Here is a 14,656-nt window from a genome sequence, read left to right as displayed (position 1 = left end):
ATAAGTGAAAAATACTGAGAAGCACAATTCAACTGAAGACTTAACAATGGATATGCTAACAATTAGTAAAATCCAAAGATGGAATGAAATATTCCAGAAAATAGCAAACTATTTATCAGTGAAGATATTTAAACACTTGGTTCAGTAAAATCGAGCATTAAATGGGCTGAAAGACTACTTTAAGTTTAAAGACTCCTTTCCTCTAATTTTCATAATGCTAATATCCTACTTAATAAAATTAGGGTAAGACTTTAGAGCTTTAATTTTACAGCATATTTTAGCTTCTTTTTCCTATATCAATGCTTTAAAGACACATTTTTAATGTTTCTTTTCATAAAATCTGTTCGGCTGTGGGAAATCCTAGGCTTATACAGTTTCCCCACGTTGGATGTTAAAATACAATTGCTATAGATTTTAACTTTGTGTTTTTAATAATATGAAATTTACCACTTTTATAGTAGTGCGTAACTCTAGATAGTATTTCAATCTCTTTCTCTACAAACGATAAACTGTTTTTGTTTGTTTGTTTGTTTGTTTGTTTTTGTCACCTTCCAACCTTGAAATGTCTCCTCTAACTATTTCATTGTACTGGAGGTCCTTACCATTCAACATTGCAAGAAAAAGAAGTAAAATGCATCTAAAGTGGAAAATAAAATTAAAACTGTCTTTATTCTCAGACGACATGATTGTCTACGTAAAAATCTAATGCTATCTATAAAAAGCTGTTAGATGTAATAAGTGAGATTTACAAGTTGGCAAAATATTGCACCATATATGATAGAATTAATAATATGAAATACTCAAGTATATATCTGAAAAAAATATATGTTGGGCATTTATATTGAAAACAACAAAATATTTCTAAGAAATATTAAAGGAGACTTAAATTGCAGAAGAAATAATTATGTTCAGAGAAAACACTCAAAATTGTTGAAATGTCAATTATCAATGCAATCTGATTTAAAATTTCAGCAAACTTTTTTTTAGAAATTGACAATCTGATTTTAAAACTCATATAAAAACCACAAAAGCTCTAGTATAGTCAAAATTACTTGGAGAAAAAAAATCAAATTTGACAGATTAACCATTACCTGATTCACATAATAACTTATATACACTCCAATGTTTGCTAACAATATCTAAAGATGACCAATAATAATATTATAATGTATTTGAATATCACAAACTATTACATTTTTTCCAACTTTGTAACATTTTTGTCATTTTATAACATTTCTATATTATTTAAAAATCATTGTTAATATTCTCATGTAATAAATGTCCTTAATTTCTTAACTATTTTTCTATTCAGTTTGATTTTTTAAATTTTATTCAATTTATTGAGGTGACATTTGATTAATAAAATTATATAGGCTTCAAGAATACAATTCTATAATACATTATTTGTGTATGCATTTTGTATTCACAACTCAAAGTCAAATCTCCTTCCATCACCATATATTTTTGACCCCCTTTACACTTTTCTACCCCCCTCCTTCCCCTCTGGTAACCATCATACTATTGTCTATATCTATAAGTTTTTGATTGTTTGTTACTTTCAGTTTTATATCCTACATATGAGTAAATTATATTTGAAAAGATCCTTAACATAGCTAGCTATTAGGAAAATGCAAATCAAAACCACAATGAGATACCATCTCACACCTGTTAGAATAGCTATAATCAACAGGACAAGTAATAAATGCAGAAAAGGATGCGGAGAAATAGGAACCCTCATGCACTGCTTGTGGGACTGCAAACTGGTACAGCCACTACGGAAAACAGTATGGAGATTCTTCAAAAAACTAAGATTTGATCTATCATATGATCCAGAAGTCCCTCTACTGGGTATTTACCCTAAAGACTTGCAAACTTATATCTGAAAAGATATTTGCACACCGATGTTCATAGCAGCACTATTCACAGTGGCCAGGACATGGAAGCAACTGAAGTGTCCTACAATAGATGATTGTCTAAAGAAGCAGTGGTACATATATACAACAGAAAGAATATTAACTCAGCCATAAGAAGAGATAAAATACTGCCATTTGGGACCACCTGGATGGACATTGAGATAATTATGCTAAGCGAAATAAGCCAGAAAGAAAAAGCTGTAAATCATATGATATTACTTTTATGAGGGATATAAACCTAAAAGCAACAAATGAACAGGACAAATGGAGACTCATGAACATGGATAATAGACTATGGTTACCAGAGGGTAGGGGGTGGGGAAGGAGGGAAGAGATAGACAGGGTAAAAGGGGTCAAATAAAGGGGGTTGGGGTAGGCTGAAGTGGGTAAAGGGGATCAAATAGATGGTAGCTGAAGGAAACTGGACTCTGGGTGGTAATTGCACAATTGAATATACAGATGTCAAATTATAATGTACACCCAGAAATTATATAATTGTATTAACAAATGTTACCCCAATAAACTAAAAAAAAAACAGTAATAATTTGACATCTATATATTCTTGATTCAGTCTAGGAGGTCGTCTTTTTCTAAGTACTGGTCTATTTCTTTGGGTTATTAAATTTCCTATTAAATACTTTTTCATAGTATTCTTGCATGATACTGATTTCTGCTCTCATTTTTGATGATTTTTTTCCTTCTGCTGACTTTAGCCTTCGTTTGCCCTTCCTTTTCAATTTTTTAAAGATGAAGCATTAGGCTGTTTATTTGGGCTCATTCTTATTTTTGGAGATAGGCCTGTAATCATATGAACTTTCCTCTTATGACTGCTTTTGCCATGTCCCCCAAATTTTGACATGTCATACTATCATTATCATTCATTTCCATGTATCTCTTGACCTTTCTTTTTATTTCTTCCCCGACCCAGTTATTCTCAGTAGTATGTTATTTAATATCTATGTATTTGTGGTTCTTCCTGTTTTCTTTTGTGCAGTTGATCTCTTGTTTCAAAGCATCATGATCAGAGAATATGGTTGGTATGATTTCAACCCTCTTATATTTGTTAAGGCTATCTCTGTGTCCCAGTATGTGGTCAATTCTTGAGAATATACATGTGCACTAGAGAAGAATGTATAAGCAGCTCTTTTGGGGATGGAAGACTCTGAATATTTCATTATGTCCAGTTGGTCTATTGTGTCATTTAAAAATGTTATTTCTTTAGTGATTTTCTGTTTGGATGATCTGTTCACATCTGAGAGTGGCGTATTTAGGTCCCCTACTATGATAGTGTTTTGGTCTGTTTCTCCCTTTAGTTCTGTTAGTAATTGCTTTACATATTTTGGGGCTCCCTGATTGGGAGCATAGAAATTAATAAGTGTTATGTCTTCTTGATGCATGATGCCCTTTATCATTATGAAGTGTCCCTCAGTATCTTTCTTTACTTTTTTTATTTTGAAGTCTATTTTATCCAATATTAGTACTGCTACTCCCACTTTTCTCAGAATGCCACATTTACTTTAAATATCACTTTCCACCTTTTCACTTTGAGTCTATGTTTGTCTTTGGAGCTGAGATGTGTCTCCTGGAGGCAGCATATGGTTATTTTTGTGTTTTGATCAATTCTGCAACTCTGTGCCTTTTTATTGGTGAGTTCAGTCCATTTACATTTAGGGTGATTATTAAAATATGAGGTCTTCTTATAGCCATTTTATCTTTTGCTTTCTGGTAGCTTGGTGTTTCCACTGCTTCCTTGTCCTTGTGTTTCTGTTTTCATTATTTTGGTTGGCTTTTGTGAGTTTTGCCTCTGGTTCTTCTTGTTTTATGTTATATACCTCAGTTCCAAATCTTTGGTGTGTGGTTACCATTATGAATATGAAAAGGATATTCATATATATACAGACGTCCATTTTCTTCTGCATGTGCCTTACTTCCTTTTCCCCTTACGAATTTGGATCTTAGAATCCTTCCCTTTTCAGTCATTGTTATCTCATTTTGTCTCTATGTATGCTGAACAATCATTGCTATCTTGCTGTAGCAATTCTCTTATTATTATTTAAGCTTATAATGCCCTGTTCTTAGTAAGGGTTGCACTCCTCTGCTTCCATTTGCCTGATAGTGACTTTACTCCTAATTATGTATTGTTTTTTAATTTTATTTTTAGGTGAGCTGACCCCTTTCATTATTTCTTGTAGTGCAGGCCTTGTAGTGGAGAATTTCCTCAATTTCTGTATGTCTGGAAAGGTCTTAATTTCTCCTTCATATCTAAAGGAGAGCTTAGCTGGATACATCATTCTAGACTGGTAGTTCCTTTTTCTTAATAGTTTAAATATTTGATTCCATTCCTTTCTGACTTGTAAGGTTTGTGCTGAGAAGTCTGAGGATAATCTAATGTGTTTTCCTTTATAAGTTACCATTTTCTTTTCCCTGGCCGCCCTGAGAATTCTATCTTTGTTGTCGATTTTCGATAACTTTAATACCATGTGTCTTGGTGAAGACCTTTTTGGGTTGAGATAATTGGGTGTTCTGTTGACTTCTTGAATTCCAAGCTCCAGCTCATTACTTAGATTTGGGAAATTCTCATCCACTATTTGTCTGAAAATGTTTTCTAGTCCCTGCTCCTTTTCCTCGCCTTCAGTTATGCCCATTATTCTTATGTTTCATCTCCTGATGATATCAGCTAGTTCTTGCATTTCACTTACATTATTTTTCATTCTTCGGTTTCTCTCTTCTTCCTTCTGATTTATTTCTAGATTTCTATCTTCTGTATCACTGATCCTTTCCTCCATTTTGTCAACTCTATTTCCCAAGCTTACTATTTCATTTGTCAACTCTTGCAGTGTGTTTTTCATCTCCAGAAGTTCTATTTGGTTCTTTTTGAGGGCTTCAGTCTCCTTGCTCTGCTCATCTAGTTGTTTTTTCACTTCCTGAAATTGTTGATTTGAGTTATTTTGGATCTCACTGAGGTTTTTCAGAAGTACCATCCTGAATTCTCTGTCATTTAAGTTGCATATTTCTATGTCTGTAAGCTTATTTTTTGGAGATTTTTCTCTTTCTGAGATGCCTTGCCGCCTTGGTGTTCATGGTGTTTAATGAACTATTTCCCCACTTGGGCATTAATGGAAGTGTATTCTGTTGTTTTTCTAGAAAGAAGATTTATTATATAAAGGTTTCTCTTTTGCCTGCTGCAAAGAAGGCACTTTTATTTTGGTTTCCAGTAGGTGGCGTCTAATCCTCTTATATCCATGCTCTATAAAGCCTAAATAATGCCTTTTTCATTTTCTTATAGGTATTTAATCACGCTTGCTACTCTCGGTTTCAGTCCCTGCCAGTGTTAGCAACAGTTTCCGAAGTGTTCGCAGATTCTCCTGGGGCTCCACGGTGATTGGTCTCGAAGGCTATGGAGAGAGGGCCCTCTGGGTTGGGAGTTGGAGGTTGTGGCTCATCCTTGGTTTTGCAACTAGGGCTGTAAAAATCAATTGTTGTTTCTCTGCGATTCTATCCCACTTCTCTGCTTCCTGCCCTGATAACTATGCCCTGGTACCGGCTGCTATAAATTCCAGCACTTCTAGGCAGGCTGATCAGGGAAGTCGCTGCACCTTCTCCTCTCCCTCTTCTCCTGCAGGGAGCTCCAGAGGCTGCGAGAGATAGTTTCAGTCTTGGCAGCTTTTGCTCAGATTTTCCTGGGGCTCTGCAGTGTTCGGTCTCAGAAGGTATGAGAAAAGGGGCCCTCTGGGTTGGGAGTTGGGGGCTGCAGTTCAGCCTCGGTTTTGGAACTGGGGCCAGTAAAAATCAATTGTTGTTTCTCTGCTGTCCCTTCCTGCTTCTCTGCTTTCTGCTCTGATGACTTGGCCCTGCTGCCAGTTGCTAGAAGTTCCAGCACTCCCAGGCAGACTGATAAGGGAATTTGCCTCACCTTCACTCCTCTCCCTCCTCCTGCAAGGAGCTCCTGTGCCTGGGAGAGGCAGCTTCTTTACTTCTCCCAGTCCACTGCCCGACACCCAGAGTTCTGACCTGTTGTATCTCTTCTGCACAGATCACACGCTCGGATGTGCTGGAGTGCAGTTTGGGTGGTTTTTTTTTGAGTTTTAGATATTCATTTTATTTTTGTTTTAGGGGGAGAGATCTCAGGATGTCTCTCACTCCATCATGTTTCCTCATCGTCTACAGATGTCAAATTATAATGTACACCTGGAAATTATATAATTATATTAACCAATGTTACCCCAATAAACTTTATCAAAAATTAAAAAAATAATAATAAAAAATAAAAAATAATGAATAAGGTTATGCTGAAAAACATATATTTATCTTTTGTGCTTGCACCTTAATTAACAAAAGAAATCTTTTTCCTTATAAGTAAAGAAAGCTAGGCCATAGAACTTTTTAAGATTAAAAGTTCTTGTCATAGCAAATAATGGTTTTGGAAAATCCAAGAAAAATAAATTTAATCGATCCTCATATTAGCAAGACTTAACTTTTTTCCATATGACATATTTGTCATATATTGGGACAATGCAAACTGTCTAACTGAACAATTAGACTCAAAACTAATTGTAGAATGAGTGTGTATCTGGCTTATCTAAAATATCATTATTGATAGTTCAGGATGAGATTGGAAGACATAATAAGAAATGCTCTATAGAGACTTGACCCAATTCTATTAAACATTTTCATTCATGACCTAGATAATAACATGGAAAACATACTTTTTAACTAAAGATAGGGTAGCATACCCTATCTTTGTAAAATATTAGGAAAAAAAGAATGAGAAAAAAATAGCAAAATGTTATAAGTCCATATTTAACAAATACAAATTGGAAATAGTTTATACCGATATGGCAGCAAAGTTTTCACTTCCTTTGGGGAACACATGTTGAAAATCTACTAACTTTATATTACTATTTATAAAAACCAGAAAGTATGTTTGTTGACATGCAAATATATATTAAATCTTCTTAGATTCATATTCAGCTGAAGGTTCAAGTTAATTAAAAATAACATTTTGGAAAACTAGAAGCAACAATATAAGAATGGAGTGTTATATTTACAAGAAAAATATAATTCTTTGGTGAAAGAAAAGTAATTGAAAGTGACAATAAACAAGAGACTGCCTTAAAAATTGCTGATTATTTTTGGCTATCAAGAAAGTTAGAATATAATAAAATATACTTAATTCAGAGGATTGATAAGAGTTCTGTGATTTAGGTATTAAAAGCAGGAAGTTCTAGTAAAGGTACTTTTTGTCTGGAAAATTTCAAGACTATAATTAGTTGAATTTGTGTCTGAGCTAGACTAGGTCTTGAAATTGCTTCCAGCCTTGTGACCCAAGGAAGTTTTAACATTTGTAATAAAGCATCTGAAAATAAAAAAAAAAAATCTTTTATATTGACTTGTTAGTACACTTCTCATGGTAGATGTAGGTAGGAAGAATTCTAAAATGATCCCTAATGACCCACTTCCTGTATAATCCATTTTCCTTGAGTGTTATTCCTTTTAACAACAACAAACAAACAAACAAAAGTGAAGGGATTATACAGATATACTTAGGTTCCAAGTTAATTGACTTTAAATTAATATAAGTGATATTTATCAAGGGAGATTATTTATGTTAATCAAAAGGTGAACCCTTAGAAAACAGTCTAGAAACCAGATGTCCAAAGCGCCAGAGATTCTCTCTTGCTGACTTTTAAGAAGAAAGTCACCATGAGTTCTGAAGCTCTGTAGTTGCAACAAAATAAACCTGAGAGAACTTTAAAACAACCTTATCTCCATTCAAACCTCTGGTGAGAATGCAGCTTGCCCAGTCTCGATTTCAGGCTAGCGAGTCCCTAAGAAGAGGACAGAACTATTCCATGGCAGGATTCCTTACACAAGAAACTGTGAAATAGCAAAGTGTGTTGCTTTAGCCACTAAATTTGTGTTAATTTCTTATGTAGCAGAGAAAACTAACATAGTAGATTTTGGTCCAGTGACGATGTTAGGACTTAACACTATTAATTAGCTTGAAATTTCACAAAAAAATTTAGTCCCTCTTCATCAGGTTTACCAAGCCAAGGGAATTGGGATCACATTTTATTCTAAAATAACTGATCAAGTCAAATGAGAAATATTTCCTATAAAAGAGTTCTACAAATTTATATGCAAGTCTCTTATGAAAGTCGTCTTTCTGTGCACAGTTGTGACTTTAGGAATTTGTCTTCAGTTTCTTTCTTTACTCTGTTGAAGCATATTTATTTCAGATTCCATGTTTGCTCTAATTGCCCCTTTCAATTTGTACATTGGATTTTTCCTTGTTTCTAGGATAGCTTAATACTAAATATGTTTCCAAGAGTTCAGTCTCTTAGTAACAAGAAAATTCCATTTATTTTCACTTCTACTCCCATATTTGTTCAGAAAATAAAGTCGGACAGAATTCCATAGATAATCAAAAATATCCACTTCACTGCTGAAATTTCTTATGTATCTCTTGCCTTCTCTATTTGCCACTTTCCTCTTGCCCCTTGGTCATGAAATTCCCTGCCATGTAATGCATTGAGAAGCTCATCATAAAAATTGTAATGTGTTTAGTCCTTTGTATTGGGGCAGATATCTAATCAGGATAAACTACCACAAACTGACATGGTTCGCAAGCTATTCATTTGTAGCATTTTTCTTAAATATTTGTTACAGATCTATGTAGTAGGGGCAACATGAGGGGCAGGAAGGGTGTTTTTTAGGAAAAGTAATAGTAAATTTTTATTTGAAAATAATATAATAATATAATATAAAAAAATAATGTAGTAGAAATGGAAACACTTGACTTTTCACCATTTATTCACATAAATGGATAATCAACTCCATCATACTCACTTATTATAATAATAATTTAAATATGTATTATGTTTGGAACCCTGAAAACTGAGTACTGTGGTTTGCCCTGTAATCTATTTTGTGGGCAGGTACCTACTTTGTAGACTTGCTATGATCTGAGTATTAGAATTGAATAGTGATGAGTACGCAGGGCCTGGATTTGAATCTTGTCTTTACTTCCTACTAGTTATCCAAACTTTATTTCTCTGTTCCTTAGAAACTTATCTATATATTGGAGATAAAAATAGATATATTTTAAAGATATTGTTAACTAAGTTAAGTAACATGTATACAATGTGTTTATAGCCATTTTTTTGACATTTTAAACACAGTACATATTAACTATTAAATACTACTTAGCATTAACTATAATTATTCTATTAATATTACTATATTCTTTCTTTGTCTTGCTTTGTATTATAATTATCAATCACAAGCATAGTTATAAAGAGATTCATATTTCTTCTTTGTATCTAGTCAGAGAAGTAGTGATGTGCACTTTGTAATTTTCCTATTCAGCCTCTTGTTCTTGTAATACCTTCAACTCTAACACATTATTCTAGGGACAAACCTTGACATATCCCAGGTGGCAAATTCACCCAAGTGATCTTATTACCAATCCCTCTAAAATCTCAACACCTTTTAGAGTTAGTTTTATTAAATACACAAATCAGCAAAAACTGTATACATTTTGGGAGGCTATTATTTACTTCATTAAAAGAACAGAGTGCAAAGTTTCTATGAAACTGTGTACATACACCTTCCCAGAACAAACATACTTCATTAGAAAATTTAAGAAAGCTAAGAAGGTTGATTTAAGATAATCCAGATCAACATAGGAAAATGATGGAATCAGAGAAATGTTTCTTTCCATCTTCAGTGTCCCTGCACACTTTATGCCCCTTGTTTTCTGAAGCTTTTAATGACAGACTAAGTAAGTATTATGAGTCATTAATTCTTGTGGCTTGAAAAATTGATTTCAGTTTAGTCTGAGTATAACATAATCAAAATGTAACTCTCATACTTGTGCATTTTAATCCCTATGTGTGCATGTGTATTGGTCAGGATTCTCCAGAGAAATAGAACCAATATATATACATATTCTATTGGTTCTATTTGAATATATATATATATAGAGAGAGAGAGAGAGAGAGATTTATATCTCTAACATTTCTATATCTATATATTTATCTCCATCTATCTATATCTATCCATATCTCTACTCTATCTCTATCTCTATATCATTTATCTATCATCTATCTATCATCTATCATCATCTATCTACCATCCATAATCTATCAACAGAGTGACTTATACAAAATTATCTCCTGAGATTACAAAGGCTGACACATCTCAATATCTGTAGTTAGCAAGATGGAGACTCAGGAGAGGCAATGGTGTAGTTCCAGTCCAAAGGCTGCAGACTCAAGACTCAGAAAGAACTGATGTTTTAGCTCAAATCTAATGACAAAAAAAAAAAAAAAAAATTTAATGACCCAGCTCAAGAAGGTCAGGCAGGAGGAAATTCCTTTTCACTCATGGGGGTACCAGCCTTTTAGTTCTATCCAGTCTTTCAACTGATTGAATGGGGCCTACCCATATTAGGGAGGAAAATTTACTTATTTAGTCCACCAATTATTGAAATGTTACTCTCATCCAGAAACACTATCGTAGACATCTCCAGAATGTTTGACTTAAAGTCTGGATATCCTGTGACCTAATCAAGTTGACACATAAAATTGACCACCACAATGTATGTTTATATACAATAAAAATAATATGAAATATAAGTTAACAGGATTTGAGGAGAATTGAGAGAAATCCTGAAATTAAAATTAATGGTAAAACTCCTCTGGTCTTATTTCATCTTCGCTTCATTCTCTTTTCTCTTCCTTTTCAACACAGCTTATTAAGACACCACAAAGAACCAAAAATATATAGATGCATAGCACACAATATATTATTGTAAATTATGATCTATACAAAAGTATTATGAAAGGCCATAATCAAGTTGCTATAGAATCTTAGAAGAGGAAAAATCTGTCTAGCGATGCCAAAGTGTTTTCCTTGAGTAGGTGTCAAATAAGTTTCAGTTTGAAAGATAGTTTTATGTTTATAAATCATCCTGGATGCATAACAAAGGTCATTAAAGATATAAAAAACAGGTAGAAGATGTTATACAGTCTATTTAGTGAAAACTAGATTGCTCTGTATGATTGTGCTAAAGAGCTTTTCATTTTATGCTGAGGCGTTTGAACTTTATTTTACATGCAAGTGGAGTATTGGAAAATTTTAAAGTAGAGAAGTATCATAATTATGCTTTTAGAAACATCCCTCTGGCTGTGGGTTGGAGGAGGGAGTAAAGAATAAATTGGAAAGCAATATGAGTAAGAAGAGACAGAACTAAAATAGACTGACATGGAAGCATAAGGACTAAGATATAAATGTTAAAGGAAATGAATGAATCTCTGTCACCCATGTTTCTGGCTTGAGCAACCAAATTAATCATGGAATCTTCTACCAGAAAGAAGAATACAGGGGAGGGAAAGATTTTTGAATGTTAGATAACTAGTTCAATTATGGACACTTAAATTAAATAACTTGTAAGTCAAATTAAATAACTGATAAGTTAATAGGGTGAAGATGTCCTGTAGAAAATCATGACAATATTTATAAAGTTACTGAAAAAGAGTAAATGAAATGACAAGGGAAGACAACCAAGGTCAGAAACTGAGAGAATACCAACTATTATGGGAAGATTGCACAACGGAAGCCCATAGAGTACTAAGAAGAAAGGTTAAAGGCAGTAAGAAATGCATAAAAACAACATAAAAAAAGTGATACAAAGAAAAGTCAGAAAAGCGTTTCAAGGTGAAGGTAGTAGACATCTTGGAAATTTCAAGAAGTTGACTAACATCACAATGAAACCTGGTAAAATGGCTATTTGTTACTTTAGTAAAATGTTTGCATAGGCATATTAAAGATTTTGCCAATATATAGAAATTAAGTTTGGAGGGTTAGTGAGAATGCACAAGAAATACAGAATCTTAACTTTGTTAGGAATAGAAGAGGAAGTGATATAAAGTTGAGTAAGTTTTCATTAAATATAGAAGAAAGATCAATAAAATTTATTTTCAGGCTATCTTTTTCTTCTTCTCTCTCAGTGGTGAGATCCATGAGTCCTTACGCTGGTTAACTTTGTCCCTGGACTCTCAGGTTAATTTTTCATGTTTTCTGGAACATATAAATTGTTTTACTCAGTACTTGGTAATATATTTGTACCAATGTACTATCTGGTAACAATAAATAATTCTTGATATAAAATATGTCATGGCAACAAATTCACTTTAGTTATTTTTATATTTTGGTCAATTTGAATATTTTTTGTGTAAATAGAAAAAAATTACATCTCTACGGATAAAATTTATGGTTCTTAGTTATTTGCGACTGGTTAATTATTAGTAATTTTGCCATTCTACACCATTCTAAACTGATGTAGCAGATGTATCTTGAGTCTCTAGAGAGTCGGAAAAAGAAAACTAAAACAATACTAGTTTTCTTTTTATTATGTAAGACATATTAAAAATGGGACAATTTTCCTTGCTTCTAAACAGCTATGGCCACCTTCAGTTTGTTAACTTATTTTGGAATGGCTTCGTTACTTTTATCTTATGCACTTATTCCTTCACACCTCCTTTTGGCTGCCCATATATTTAAACTAATTTTATAAAAGAATGTTTAGTTTGTAAAGCATGGCTTTCAAAACAAAATGAACAAACTACAGTCCTAAGATGAACAGAATGAAGCATTGTCACTCCAGTAGCCACTTTTCCCTTAATATGTTTTTTTTTTTTTTTTTAAATAATACGCACTTTACATGGAATGTTCTGGTGTTTTATTTTATATTATATGTTTTTCTCCATTAAAAAAAAGTAATTTGTATCTAGGGATTAAAAATATAGTGATTGCATTGGCATATGTGTATCGATTAGATCCTCCGTCTTAAATTAGACCATGGTGGGAGAAACATAAGCTTTCAATTTTACACTCTTCACCATTCTAGAATCCAGGAGTGAGAATAGTTGAAATCTAAGGACTGAAAATTGCCTGTTCATGGGGGTCTCTACTTGGAGTGTCAACTAAGCAAGTTTGTTGATAATTTGTTACTGTCATACTTATTTGTTCTGGTATACTTGTTTGAATTACACCATCTTGATACTCTGATTACTTTAGTGTAGAATTTTGTTTGCTATGATACTGTTGCATAAGATATTTTAATCTATATTTCGTGCCCAGAATTTTTATTAAAAAAAAACAAAAAAACAAAAAACAAAAGTACAGCTTTTATGTGCACAGTTGGTCAATGTATATCATGTGAAAGAATAATGAGCAATTTAAGAGAAAAGCGATATGCTGCTATTCTGTGAAGAGCAGAAGGTATTCTGACAAATTAATTTCACCAGAAGTTTTGGGAAAGCTCATCCATTGCTAAACACAACAGAAAAGCTATTCTCTATAAGAATTTTTAGAGGACAGTAGAAAAAATTATGTTCTTAAATCTGTATTTTTTTAAGGTTAAGACATCTGACTGAAAGAGTGAATGAATCATAGGAAGAGATATACTCTTTATTTTTGATGAAGAGTATACTTCATAAAAAATTGATAGCACTTAAAAATTTTTAAATAAATACTGGTAAACCATTACAAAAATAAATAACAAATCCTCACAATTTACTTAGAATTTTAGTAGTAAAATTATTCCTTATGAATATAGTTACTAATCAAATTTTAACTAAAAAATTTGTTTGACTTTGTCATCTTATTGAGAAGTATAGCTATAGAAAAAGTCTGAAGAGTATTACCTGGCTACATAATCTCTCACTTCTATAGAAAAGGTACCCTTTTAATGTCATATAGTTAGTTAAGAAATTTAATTTTACAATAGTTAAAACAATAAATCACAATAAAGAATTAGAACAGCAGTGCTAAATTGGTAAATAAAACACTTTTAGATTTAAATTTGACTTATAAATCAAGAGATTTAAATAAAAGAGAACAAAATCTTTAAGTTTTATTGTAGCCTACACACTAATGTTTATAAGTATGGACAAATCTAAAATAAGTAATATAAAAGAAGTATGTTGCTGAAAGAATTCTTAATGTTTATTTTAGTATAACAATAAGAAAGACATGTTCACTTTATTTCAAAATGCCAGTTTCAAGCTGGGGTAAAAAAACATATTTTAAAATATTATAATATTCATATTTTATTTAGGAAAATAATAAGTAATCTAATGGGAAAAACAGAATGTTCATATTGAAATATATGTTTCAGCATCAGGAATTACTTTATATAAATAAGAGTAACTATATGAAAATATGAGCTACACTTAAAAAGAAAAATCAGCAACTTAATTGTAGAATAGCTAACAGGATATTTTGAATATAATATATTATATTTAAAAGACTAATTTACTCAAATGATTTATGTTGGCACTGCAGAATTTATGATTGTTTATTATCAGAGCAATATGATGTGTTTTCTTTATCTGAATTCAATGACATAAAAGATTTTTCCATATTTTTATAAACATGATTAATGAGCAATTTACAGCTCAGAGCAATACCATGCATATATCTTTTGCTTTTGTAAAAAATAAATATAAAATTCTCTAAACACATTTCCCCCCAATTTTTTTCACTTTATATATGTTTAATTTTCTAGAAAAACAGAAAGAAAAACTAATGCTTGAAATCTCTAACATTATAAATCTATATCATAAAGTAAATATAGTTGCTTTTGTTATTTTTAAATTAAAAATATATTATCCATGTTTACTTCTTTTGAAAGTGAATCTGTACTGTCTAAAAGAGTCATTAGTCAATGAGACTAT

Source organism: Pteropus vampyrus, unplaced genomic scaffold (genome assembly GCF_000151845.1).
Source record: "Pteropus vampyrus isolate Shadow unplaced genomic scaffold, Pvam_2.0 Scaffold26, whole genome shotgun sequence".
Classification (NCBI taxonomy): domain Eukaryota; kingdom Metazoa; phylum Chordata; class Mammalia; order Chiroptera; family Pteropodidae; genus Pteropus; species Pteropus vampyrus.
Note: the sequence above shows the minus strand (reverse complement) of the source record.